Genomic DNA, 13691 nt, shown 5'->3' on the forward strand with positions numbered 1-13691 from the left:
AGTCTATGCCCAGAATTTTCACCTCAGCACCAAACGTTGAGGGCCTGGACACCGTTTTGTCCCCTGCTATTTAATCGCCAAAATGTAAGATAGAACATGTGCTTGCCTTCAGCGCGCACGGAAGCAGACCTTTTAATGCGATTAACATTCTTTGACTACCTAAGGCACTTTTAGATCTGTCGGTGTACCTCTTTCACGGCGCTCTTCAACTGCTGCGAGCGCACTCCACTGATGCGTGTCCGATTGATATAAGTGAAAATGCCGGCCTGCCTAGGTGACAACGAATAAAAATATTACGCCTAAAATAGACGCCTACGCAATCGCGTCGTAGTTCATTCGAAGTCAGATAAGCTGAGCCCTATTTATACAGTGCCAGTGGGACAAAAGTGCCATGGCTGCCTTTAGGAGGCCACGGCTGCGGGACAAAACTTGATGCTGTTAGGAGGCCGTGTTTAGTGAAGGTTTCTTTGTAGCGTTAGAATGTGTAGATGCTATGGTCTGGCCAGCGAGACAGAACTGGCTGTAGTTGAGATGCCGCGTTTAGTGAAGCTTTCTTTGTCGCGTCTGAAAGTGTGCACGCTGTGGTCTGTGGTGGCACTGTGGCGCATGCGTGTACTAATGCGAATAACATTCTTAGCGCACTTCGTCCACTATATATTGTAAATAAAGGTGTCTTCAGCAATACGGTTTGCCACTACATTACTTGAATGCTAATCGCATTAACGTCGACAATCATCGAAAGATGGGTTCTGCCGGATTTTTTCGCTGTTAAAATGAAAGCCCACTATAAATAATTAAATTTAAAGGTCTCTCATTCTTCTGGTTAGGTTGTCAGGAGCTTTGTTTGCATTCACGTAGCAAAAAATGGCCAACCCTTCCCCTACCGAAAAATGGGGGTAAGCGAAGCTTGTCGTGTGTTTCTTCGGTGTTCCTCGGAACGAATTGCACTGACGAGTATCACGTTGTGCTTGAACCACAAACGGTCACATGCACTGCAACTGGCTCCGAAGTTGCGGTTGAGAAACTCGCATTGAAACATGGCCGTCGCACCGGGGAAGTTGGCGCTAGCGTTGCCGAGGCGTGCACCACCGTTGTCGGGTTCGTGGAGTGTAAGACGATGCTGACGTTTGGCCTCTGCTCTTCACTGCTCTTCGCTGACGTTTCGCCTGGGCTTCGGAAGCCCTCACGCTAGAATTGGCACGTCAACGACGAGCCCTTTCCCGAGCGAGTTCGCGGCGCCGTTGCTCAAACGCAGCCAGCTCCTCGGCGGAATGCACCACGCGGGGCCTTCCCAACCGGGTGCCGAGACTGATCTCAGGCGAGGAAAGCTCGGAGGAGCGCGCACCAACCCCCTCTCCTTCCCTTTCCCTCCCCGCGACACACTAAACGACCATGATCGGCCGCACGCGTCACGTGATCCGGCGCCGGCGCAGCTGGAACAGCTGCTCTACTCTGAGAGCAGCCGGATTTTTTTTCGTGACCACAACGCCACCGAAACTTGTCAGCCAATACAAGCTTCGCTTGAAAATGTGTCGCTTGTTCAACTAAAACCGACTGGCTCAGAGCACAGGGCGAAAGCTCTTGTGCACTGAGTTATTCAATGAGGGGTGAATATGCACCAACTCGCCTACCTTCCAAAACTTTAGTTTCGATTGTAACGTGGAGGTGATGTTCGCACGTAATTATTCCCTCTTCACTGAAATGGCGCTCACATCCCCTCTATGCATTAACTTTCAATATTTTGCTCTCTTTTTTCGTACGCTGGGTAGCGAATCTTTTGGTTAATGTCCCGTCTTTTACATTTTGTCGCTTTCTCTGTATTTCAATCCAGGCAGTTACTAGTATGACGTCTATGAACGCAGGAAACATGAGGCACTTCGAGAGGAGAAAGTTACCCCATCCTCGTCATACATAATTTGGGAGGGATTTATACTGCTGACAGCAATGATACGTTCACCAATACGGTCTAATGATGAGTCACTTCACAATGCACCTGCGTGGTCTTGTAACAGTTCTTTTATGTGACTTTGACGGAAAACGAGAGTACAATCGCAGTCTAAAGTACCGTTTACTATGGGTGCCGTGAAAAAGAAACATAAAAAAAAGCAAAAAAAAAGAGAGAGATTTTTTTCCGCAGCCCAGGCATGTAGTTTTCTGCTAGTATCCCAACGCACATGTCCATGCTTAACCAAAGTAGTACATGCCTCAATTCTACGCCTCCAACCCCCCCCCCCCCCCCCCCCGCCCACACCGGAACAAAATTAGAAATTTTCGCGGATGCTCTGGTCCCCTAACATTTTGCTCGCTCTACGTAGTACCAACCCTAGGCCGTGGCGTGTGTTCTGTTGGTTAAGAACTGAACTCGTTAGCGATGCGCTTACATCTATACAAATATTTACATTTGCCAGGAATCTTTGTAGCTGGTGGTGAAGCCAGCGAACGCACAAGGATAAACGTCGGACACAAAGGGCCGTCTATGAAAGACGCCGCGGGATCTCAACATGCAGCACGCTACACGGACACAATCTCTATATACGGCGGAGAACGCCGCGTAGAGGAAGCAGCACGGGTTCTCACCCGACGGCGCTCGCATTGCACAAGCACATGTACGTACGTAGATGTGGAATGGTGGCGAGTAGATCTAGCGACGAGTCACGCAACCTGTACTTCATCTTTAATGTATGTGGCCTTCGGCCGTCCTCAAGAACACTTTTATCTCCAAATATATCCCTAGTATATGTGCTCTGCGAATTATGTTTTCAGTCATCCCATCCATGTGACCGTGCGATCATTCGTATTATACTCACAGAAGTTTAACACCGACGGTTGCCAGGGAAAATAAAGAAGCGCCTGGTTGTTCTCGTCAATTGGGTATATTATTCGTATATCGGACTTAAATGTACAAACCGTACCTTGTTGTACTGCCACCGCTTAGAGGTCTCTAATTTGCTGAATCTAGAAGTCAGGGGGCGGTTATTTTAGATAAAATTGACAAGGCCACTTGTTCTTGACAATACGGCTGCTATATCTTGTCTGAAAGGTTGTGTGTTCATTGCTGGCAGCCGCAGTTTCTTATCACGGTTGTCACAGAGTTTAACACTCGACAAGAGTTAACCGTATACGACAAAGCATTCTATTAGACGTGCTTCTGCAGCAGTCTTTTGCTCTTTGCTGCTATTCCTGCAGCCAAAAATATTCCCTTTCTCGCTCTCTCTCCAAGAAGAGGCAATGAATGCCTTAATTGAAAAAGGAGAGAAGGAAAGATAGGGATGATAACAGACAAGGTTGCATCCAGTCTACCTTACGCTTGAAAAGGAAGAGAGGTGGCAGAAAGACAAGAAGATAGAAAAGAGTGCCAGTGCGTTGACACCTGCAGATAAACGTTCGCTGACCTAGTCGAAGACGGTACTGCAATCCACTTGCCTTGAAGAAGAGCAGTAGTGCTGTAGTGTCTCTGTGCGTATACATGAGCGCATAATTCACGATAATTTCTTCCGAGAACGTTCTGTCGTCCAAGCGGCTGAAACAGTGCGCAGAGAAGGAAGGGCATAGTGGCAGAGAAGGTGCTGCACAGCTTCCTCACATCCTCAAGAGCTCAATGCGGCTTTGTTTGTGCATGGCGATGACCTAAGCACACGCAACACAATCAAAATCTTTCGGTACGGTAAGCCTAGATGCCGCACGGCAACTTCACTCCCCTGCTCGTTGCATCACGCTTCGGCAACCGCATTCAGCGAGTTTCGCCAGCTCTCGCTTGCATTCACTACAGTATACCCTCACTTGCGACTTCACCATATTGTCAAGTTGATTGACTGTGATCGCACTGAAGATGAACTGCTCAGAATCTACGTGAGAAGAGAATCGACGATGAACTTGCTCACGTGGATAATCACCTAACGCTGCAATAGAAGTTTCATTGAGTGCTTCTACAAGATGGCAATGGAATAACCCGAATTTTCGCTTTAGGATTGCGCGTTGCATTGCAGCCCTGGGACAAAAGACGGGCCGGGAAATGTTTGGCGGCCCAGATAACTGCTCCCTGCGTGGTATAGCACACACCATATAGGTTACGCATTGCTTTCCTCTGGGCGTTCAGGAACGCGCTGCAGGGACATTCGAAAGCTACATCGCTTGCGCGTGCCGAGACAGCGCTTCCAAGTGCAGGTTAATACAGGGCTAGTGATGTGCGCTTGCTGTACGTCGGTCGCGACGCGTGGCTCGGTGGCGAGCGGTCAGAACCGAGGTCGAGCGGTGGGTGTGCGCGGAGCCGCCCGGTCATCGTCGGCGGATTTCGGCGGCGCGCAATTGGTCGCCGGTGGCCGGCGGCGCGCGCCCGCCGACGACGGCGCGCGCATGCGTTGGCCGGCGCTGTGCGAGGTCCCCCGTCCTTTCTCCCCGCCGCTTCCGGCAGCCGCCGCGCGCTCCGCGACGGGCCAATGTTATTCCTGCTTGCTCCTCATCCGGATTAGCGGAAGCCCTACCTGGGGGATTGGACCACGGAAAAAGCCGGTTTTCTTTTCTTTTTCTTTTTTTTTCTTCTCTCTCTTTCCTCGCCATGCTAAAACCTAATCCGCAAAAGGAAAACAAGCGCCAGGGCGCATAACCAAAAGGGGCGCCTGTGTCCGTCTGGCGCGCCCTCCTCTCGCCCGCGCTGCGCGAAGCACGGGGGAAGAGAAAGAGTTTTCGAGAAGCAGCCGGAGGAAGCGCGCTTTTGGGGACTTTTGTTTGTTGTAATAACAAACTTATTTATTTATATGGATCCCTCGCAGGAACACATACACAGGCACACGTATATATATTTATATATATATAAAAAGATATATAAATATCAGACGCAAGAAGAAAGCTGTTACGGGTGGTCTTTCCAGCAGAAGACCTCATGAGGAAAAAAATCGGCGGCGGCAGAGCTTACCGCGACTTCGAGCCATGCAGCCGCCTATTCGGAAGCCCTTCTCGCCCGAGCAGCGAACGCGGCCAGGACCGCGTCGTCAATCGGCCGCCGGCATTTGGAGCCGTCCTGTCGACGCTGTCGGGCCGCGCGCACGCCGGCGCGTGCCACGGAAGAGCCGCCGGTGGCCGCCTCCTCGCCGATACTCACGGCAGGTCAGTGACGCTTTTCTTGCTCGAGACCCGAATTTGACGGGGCCGTGCTCGAGCGTCCTGTTGCGCTCAAGTGCATGCCACGAGGGCAGGTTGCTTACACGTGTGCAGTGGGCCGACAACCAAAAGATAACTGCGGTGCCAAACAAGGGGCTGTGCGTGCGTGTGCGCGTACTCACGTGATTCCATTGCTGGTATTGACGGCTCATGTTGCGCTTAATTGAGACACAAGACGAGAGACGAGAGGGGTGCACAGCGTCTTCGGGAGTACGTACCGGTCCCGTCTTTTCTTCTTGTGTTCTGCATCAGCTGCATCTTTCCAGTTGACAGCTACCAAACAGGTATCCCGGGGCACAACATGATATAATTGTGACGTTTTAACTGACTTAAAGGAAGCGTACCCGTACGTGCATCATGGTCAAGTCGATTCCGCCGCATGACTGCACTCGTTGGAGCTCGGAAAAAAAAAAAAAAACTACAGAACATAAAAAAAGAGCGGGAATAATTCAGAAATGGGCGCGCACTTGGGATGTCACTCCGCATCTGTCTTGCGTACCCTGCAGCGCATTGACGGTCTTTCGTTGCCTGTGCGTTAACGGTCCTAGCGTTAACGCTAACATTACATAAAACGAGTCTTATTACGTGCACGTAAAGTTTTGTAGTGCCATATTTGTAAAACTGCGTACCAAACCTAAGGTATTAGACTACCCGTTTCTGTACAATGTGATGTGTGCCGTAAATGCATGTCCGCGCACCAGCGTGAGGCGGTCGGGTGATGCATGCGCGTGTGAGTGTTCCCGCATTAATAAAACCTGTCGGGTGCATCGTAAAGTCAATTTATGTCTCAGTGCATCCAGTCAATGTATTTCTCCGCCGTAGCATTTTCCCATTTTCGAGATGTTTTTGCGCGTCGCGCAGTATTGAAAGTAATGTCGGGTGACAAGTGGTTGGTTAAAGAGCCATGCTCGGCTACAATTTGTGGCGTACAGAAAGAGTGGTGCTCACTTGTCCCTTCATGATGGTCATGTGCGTCAAGTCATTCGCTTCTCCAAGAAAGTGAACGTTGCAAGGAAGCGGTATTTAAAATATTCAAACCTGCAATGCGCAAAAAAAAAAAAAAAAAAAAAAACAGAAAGGGATGATTGTGAATAGGCCGACATTTACGCTGCGCGTAAACAAAAACCGTCTAGCAGGTTTTTCACAATTTTCCTACCAACTGCGGAGCAGCTATTGCTTTCCAAATATTTCCATTCCTATAAATAAAAACGTGTTTGTTCTTTGTATGTCTCCTGAATTTATTCGCTGCAGAAATAACGTTTCATTCTACCTCACCCACAAGGAAGGCTTCTGCACATCTTGACTTAAGTTTACTTAGATCATTTCAACGATTCCGAAGCAATTGATTGTTTCAGCAAAAGGCACGTATTAGCATGTTTAGATGCTATCGGAAATACATTCCTCAGTTCTTTTTTTATATTTCTTTTTTTTCTTTTTTTCCTTTTTTTGTGCGAGCAAAGCGAGTGACGTTCGCTTACCCATAATTTGCTTCCTTTCAGCAGGAGGACGAGGTACCAGGACTCATGCTATTGCTTTTGTCTATTGAGTTTTCCGCGTTATTCAGCGTATTTCTTATCCAGGATAGCTGCGCAGATGGCATTGCGATTAAACGCCGTTTTGCGTGTGTCTATAACGTGGCGGTCAATAGTCCTCGAATTACGTTATTCTTTATCCATCCACGTCGCCTCGTGACACAGTCTATTTTGTAAAGTGACAAATTACGCTTAACCAATAGCTAATTAGGAAATTGATGTCATGACAAGTTTTCCTGGCGCTCTTAGGTGGAAATTTGAATTCACCGATAAAGAGGAGCCGTGTTTTCATACAGATCTACTAAATTTTTTCCCGTATACCAGCGTAACAATAATCATTATTCTCATACTTATGCGTACAAAATGGCATCTTTCTGGCATTTTTTGTGACATTACGATACATCCTGGGTTCATTCAGCGTCTGTATTACCTTAACTTTTTTTTTTAACGGACACATAAACGGCAAGCTTTTATGAGCGTAACGTGTTAGAACCAGGATCTCACGTGTTACGTTAAATAATAATTATGGGCTCACATTACAGAACTGTACGTCTGGACAATCAAAAGTGCCGTAATGTAGAGCACCGACACTCGCTTTCGGATATATCGTGCTAGATAGAGCACGCACCAGCACACATACTTAGATTAAACATCTGGAAAATTTTGAGCTTTCGAGTTACGGATCAAGAGCCGAATTCACAAAGCTTTTCGTCCGCATGTGTTTTTCGTCATAGGCCGGCCTCCTTCGATAATAATGTGCCCACCATCAGGATTGCCTGAAATTATCTCTTATTGAAATTATCTCTTATTCTATCGTAAGAGTTCTTTGTGAATACGGGTCCGGATCGCAAGGAGTGAGGTGAAATAGCGAAGAAAACGCTGAAGGCGAAATAAAAATAAAAGCCGCCCTTTTAATAGTGAGGGCAACTCCGCTTCCCGTTAGTGGGCTTAAAAAGAAATTATATTACTGCCTCAGCTCATTCTCACAACAGAACTCCATCGACTTCAGCAGCTGCTACAAGCACGTGTGCCTGGGAGTTCAACAAGCAGCGTCCAGTTCACTAACACTAACAGAAGCACAGCAACCCCCTTTGTTGTGGTTCGTAGCGTGTAGAGATGTTGCCACTTTTTTTTTACTTGTCATCCAGCACTGTTCACAACCACTTGTTTTCCGAAGTGAGAGTTATCCCAGAACGCGGATACGGGGTCTGTCCAATGTAGACTATCTAGCACCCTGATCTAACCCTCCCTCCCCTCCCCCCACTCCCCCGGAACTTCCCCCTTCCTTCCCGACTTCAGGAACTATCATCAACTGAAACGTCAATTCTAGACGTTCGCATGAAAAAAAAAAAAAAAAAAACACGTCCCAACAGTTGCAGTGACGCAGTTGGCCTCATGTCATATGTTTAACAGATATGAAGACTTTATTCACGTGTACACTGAGGACTTCGTCACTTAAGAAAGATCAACACCGGCATATGTCATCACAACTATGCAAGAAGAATGCGCATGCCGGCATGAACATCTCTCATCGTCAACAATATTGGAGCTAGTAGCAATTTTATTAGCCGTCGCTTCCATCAAAATATCAAACAGGCCATGAAAGTGGGTCGTCATAAATTCTTTTGGGGCTTCCACTTGTATTTAAAATACCACTCAAGGACAAATAGAAGCACGTGTGACTTACGCTGTAGTATAATAACTTAATCAAGCTGCAGCATTAAAAAAATTCGTGGGACCGCAACATTCATATGGGGACGGATTAGCTGCGAAGTTGTTTAGGCTGCCTACATGGGTTGCATACATTATGAAATCATACATTTTTTTATTGCGATGGCAATTATATGGACACTCCAGGCGCATTTCTGCCACCGTCGTCGCCATCACCGTCGCCGTGAGGTTCCGTGTAAAGTCCAAGGGCGATCAAATCGTTGCCGCGCGGTACGCTGTATGTGCAATAAAAAGCGTGCGAGGGTGAGCCGGCGATCGCGGATGAATCTCGCCCGCGCTAAAGGGAGGAAAGTTGGCAGGAAGTGCGCCATTTTCCGTCAAGCGCGAGGCATCCATCGTTGCGAGGCACCGGGGGAAAGGGAGGGATTGGGGGCGGCGTTTTACTGCGGCTGCAACTGCGTATGTGGCGTCTGCGCGCGGCGCGGCCTTTATCTCGAGAGCGATCTGCGTTGAGGGCGCAGTAGGTGCGTCGGTGGCTCGTAGCTTTGTGCGTGCTGTGTGTCCTCGGCGCTCAGTTTGCGTTGAAGCGATAGACCGCACGAAGGTCACTTCGCTCGCTGCTGCTGCTGCCGCGTTTCCTCACGCCAGCGTTTTGACAGCGAGTGTCCGCGGTCATCGAGCGTGATGTGTTCATGTTTGCTGTGCGCGCTGACACCATGCTTCATAATTTAGTTAGCAAGCGAACGTTTACAAGTTGATACGGCCGACAAAAGTACTATCGTTAATTCGTATGGCTCTCTGCTAATTTGCTATCGCAATCGATGCTTCGTCTTTCGGGCGAAACTGCGACTTCTTTCATACGGCACCACACTACGCCGACACAAGCGCCGTCGCGGTAACCGCACCTCCCATGCATCTGCCGCAACTGCTGCCGCAGTGGCGCCGACACCTCCGATGCTCGTGACGTTATAACCACAGAAGCGCAGGCCATGGGCACTGCAGGCGCCGTCGCCACACTCTATCCCCCTCTCATTATTCGTCACACAGGATTTAAAACAACTAAAGCGCATGAAAGCCAGCTTGCTACACTAAGTGCACTTTTATATATAAATATATAATTTTACAACGCCGAATTTATGTGATTCTTTTGGATCCATGATATTAAACTTTTTTTTGGAAGTTGTCGGAGTGCTTGAAGCCTGCTTCATTGTCGCCGCGGGTCGGCCCGGAATTGCACTATATCCGGGATTAGCAAACGCATTCCTGTCCACGCACCGTTATAGGGACGTAAGCCAGCCAGGATACCCCCCCCCCCCCCCCCCCTCCTGGGATCGCATGCGGGGGATGCATACGGGGGCTAGAGGTAAACAGCTTCGCTGTAAAAAACACATGGTATTTCAGCGGGTTCCAAATCACTGCAGAATCAAAACAAATGAAACAGCGTGTCTATTGGCTAAAGCAGCTCATGACTCCTCGGAAACCTTCAATATTCCCCTCTCCAATTTGGACACATGGTGCGTATTACGCGCCCTCATGAAAGGATGCTGTTTGCCGATCTGGTTTACAGAGAGTACAAAGGAATCTACCTGCTGCACCTTGATTACCAGATAGATCCTCAGCTTCCACGACGCCCCGACACCCTCTCGCGTCGTCTGTGCCTCGGAGCTGCCTACACCAAGCACACTCTATTTCTAACTAAGCGTGCGTCCTCTCCAGCATGCATGTCCAGGAATGTTAAAAAATGACCCTTCGGCTATCTGTCAAACTTCACCGCAGTACACCAGAGCAACTCAGTGGGGAGGGGGGGGGGGGGCATTAAAAAAAATGATATTTCAGAATGCCGCCCGAACTTCAGCAACGTTGACTTAGGAACGCTGAGAGGGTAAGATCTTTGATTAACATGTGTATTCACAGAACTTAGTCGTTGCGTGTTTGCTGTGTTACAGCAGAACATTGGTCAGGATTAAATCACTGCCATAACACTGCAGGAAAATTACCAAGTGCCGTAAATAGGCATGTTATTGGAAGGGCGTACCCTCTCGACGTTGCTATCTGGACGTCGTCAGAACTCGGGCGGCCTTTTTCGAAATATCATTTTTTAGAACGCTGCCCATTGATTTACGTTGGTGTATTGCTGTGAACTTTGACAGATTGCCGCAGGGGCAGTGTCCAAAACTCCTGGGTATGTTCGCGCAGCTACGAAGACAAGAGCGCGTATGCGACCAGTTTCTCGAATGCCCCAAGCACACTACACATAAACAGCGCCTTGAATAAGAATTGCATTTACTTGACACTTATCGGCCTTTTTCACTTGCCATGTGTTGGATCCATGACCATCAAAAGCAGTGGATCGCAAAGCAGTGAGCGCACTTTAACGCATCTTTGAAAAGATTAATGTAATTGATGAACATTGATTATAGCTATTCTGGGTGCCAAATTTGTGTGCCTGCGTGAAAAGTACTCGTCTGCATCCGACATCTGCGGACTCTGTTTTAACTACAACTTTTCGCGGACGACTTCTACTCGTTGAGCCGCTAAATTTTATTTTACCGTATTTGAGTATTAACTAGTGCACGAAGTTATACATTTCCTTTTCGTGGTGCATCGTTGTGTTTTAATATTATTATAATAACTTAATGACAAGGAATAGCCGTCGTCAGATAGGCCGACAAACATTTATAAATGTATTTTCATCTCAATAATAAAAAAAATGAAGTTTGTCTGTTAAAACGTTATTCAGCAGTGCATCTTATAATTTCTTAATCATTCGCGCTAATGCTATTGAAAGATTTCGCATCACAAGAAAGTCAGTCTGGTACTAGTAATTGGGGAATAGAAATTTCGGGTGGCGTACATTTTTTGATTGTGCGTTTGCCCAGTGATCACAACAGTGGATAAGTGGGTTTCCCCATTATTGATGGGCAGATTGAATAATTGATACATCGATTGACTAACTGAATAATTGGGAATAATGGAAACTTGTCTCCCTGTTTATTCCGAAACAGATTATTTTCGTATGGTAAGACAAAAATTTATTGAGACATACAGAGAAAGAATGGCAAGCACGTAATCGCGGGCGCTCTTAAAACAATATATTTAAGCAGGAATATATTAAAAAACATTTAAATTCTGCGCTTTTAGACGCCAAAACCACGATATAATTATGAGACCCGCGTACTGCAGGCGACTCCGGATTAAGTTCGACCACTTGGGGGTCTTCAACGTGCACCAGTGCACGTCCGCGTCCGCGACCGCGGCAGCACAACGCCATAATAGAGAGTTTTAGATTAGGGGGACGCAAGCGTAGGGGCCCGCTAGCGCTTGAGGCCGCGGTACTGCGCACGCGCAGACTGGTCTGCGCGTGCGCAGTACCGCGGCCCCAAGCGCTATCGGGCCCCTACGCTTGCGTCCCCCTAATCTAAAACTCTCTAGTAACTACGACACCAAGGCGAAAGAGTCCGAAAGAGCTCCTTTGGGTGAAAGAGTCCTCCATGTACTAACGTGGATGGAAGGTTCAAACGCACCACTCAGTTAGAGCAATAGTAACAGTACAGAAAATACCATGCATCATTACATATATTGTTATCCAAAACCACTAATCGCAAGGCTTATTTTGCCCTGTTGTCCCCTGAGATTTCTTCTAAGATATGAGTATTTTGCTGCAGTTTACTCATCGAGCTCCTATCTCGCGTCCAAAAGTTTGTGTAACTTTGACACGAGTATTTTTCTGTACCGCCACACATTTATATATGTTTTTGAACACTTTATAGTGCATATCTGCGTCTCGAAGTATTCATTTCCCATCTTCGTAGTCATTAAATCTACATAGGGTTTCACCCTGCTCATCTCCTACAGTGTAGAATAGTGTAGAACTTACGCTATACTATCAGTATGTACCTGTAAATTCCACTTCAATTTGCAGTACTTGCATATTGTGGCAAGGAACACGCGATCAATTGTATCCCCTCCTTAATATAGGCTTACCCTTCGCAGTCGGAGGCTCACGCGTCACGAGACAGAGTGTTAACACAAACGCAAAGTGATATATTGGCCAGAGCCAGTTTGCTTAACAGGTGAGGGGTAAAGACAGATGCGCTAAACCACGCGCAAACTGTCAATTCTTGCATGTTGATGAAAGTATAGCGCATAGTTTTTTGTCTCTAGAGTCAGATACAGCCGAGTACCATGACCTGGTATCAGGGTGTCGAACCGAACCGGAACTGAACCGAAAACCGCAGCTGAACCGTTATTTTCAGCTGAATCGGAACCGAACTGAACCGTTATTTTCACACCATCTTGGAACTGAACCAGAACCGGACTTTACTGGAGGAACCGTTCTAAACCAGTTCGACAAACGGTTCATAAGGCCCTGTAGACCAGTGTTGCCGTAGCGATTTGGTCACTAGATTTAGCGACTTTGGTGTCTGCTGAGTCCCAAATTTTTCTATTAGGCGACAGGCGACATTTTTCGCCACTTCAAAATTAGAGAAGTTTCGAAAAGGGCCTTTTAGAATGCACTTCATTATTCAAAAGCTACTTGTAAGCGGCAGAAATTAACTGTACGACGCGTGGGCTCTCTAGCCATGATGAAGCAACACTTGCTTTCACATCGGTGGTCTTCACACTGTGTTTTAAAGCATGGTGGCCTTCACATGATTCACATTGGGCTCACAAAATGAATGTGTTTTTTTTATTATTTTCAAAAGACATTTGAATGGGTCTTAACGTGACGGGTACAGCACATTCACTAAATACGTTTGAGTGGTATATATTTGTAAGCGTAGCCGCAATAAACTTAGAAAAAGGTATTGTAATAATTTTATGGTGAAATTTAGAATGCGGTATATGTGTATAATAGGACAGATCGACTTTATGAAGATGTAGGTATCGGAGCGGCTTGGTTCGTTTATGCCAGACTGAGCACACTGCTTCCACTGCTCATGACTTCTAGACATATCAATACTGCCTGGAACTTTCCGGTATATCAAGGGGTGGCAAATACTCAACACGTATTCATCATTGACGACATTATGTAGAATTGCCATCGAAATTAAAAATAATTGATGAATCACAATTTCATCAGTGTTACCGTTGTTCTAGCTTTGCGTGTAACTCGAGGGACTTTGCAGAATGATGCAGGCGTAGGTGATCGCTGCGTCCTAACTACTGATGAGACTTGCACTTTGTTAGAACTTGCCCTTCCAGCCTCTACTTCTCATTCAAAGGACCAGATGCACGAGAAAAACATCTGTGGTTCCTTAAATTTCAGTCATTGTGGCATCTCTTGTTACGTCAACGCAGAAAACGAAGGACGGGACAAGCGTAACATTT

At 47.1% G+C, this 13691-nt stretch overlaps 1 long non-coding RNA gene across 1 annotated transcript in view; it reads left to right on the plus strand.

The window, feature by feature from the left end:
* The first annotated feature begins 4917 nt into the window (after nucleotides 1–4917).
* Nucleotides 4918–13691, plus strand: part of LOC119442321 (uncharacterized) — an 84858-nt gene continuing 76084 nt past the window's right edge. Inside the window, exon 1 of the long non-coding RNA XR_007467414.1 lies at nucleotides 4918–5103. This is a non-coding gene — a long non-coding RNA (uncharacterized LOC119442321). The remainder of the gene's footprint in view (nucleotides 5104–13691) is intronic.

Source organism: Dermacentor silvarum, chromosome 1 (genome assembly GCF_013339745.2).
Source record: "Dermacentor silvarum isolate Dsil-2018 chromosome 1, BIME_Dsil_1.4, whole genome shotgun sequence".
Taxonomy (NCBI): Eukaryota; Metazoa; Arthropoda; class Arachnida; order Ixodida; family Ixodidae; genus Dermacentor; species Dermacentor silvarum.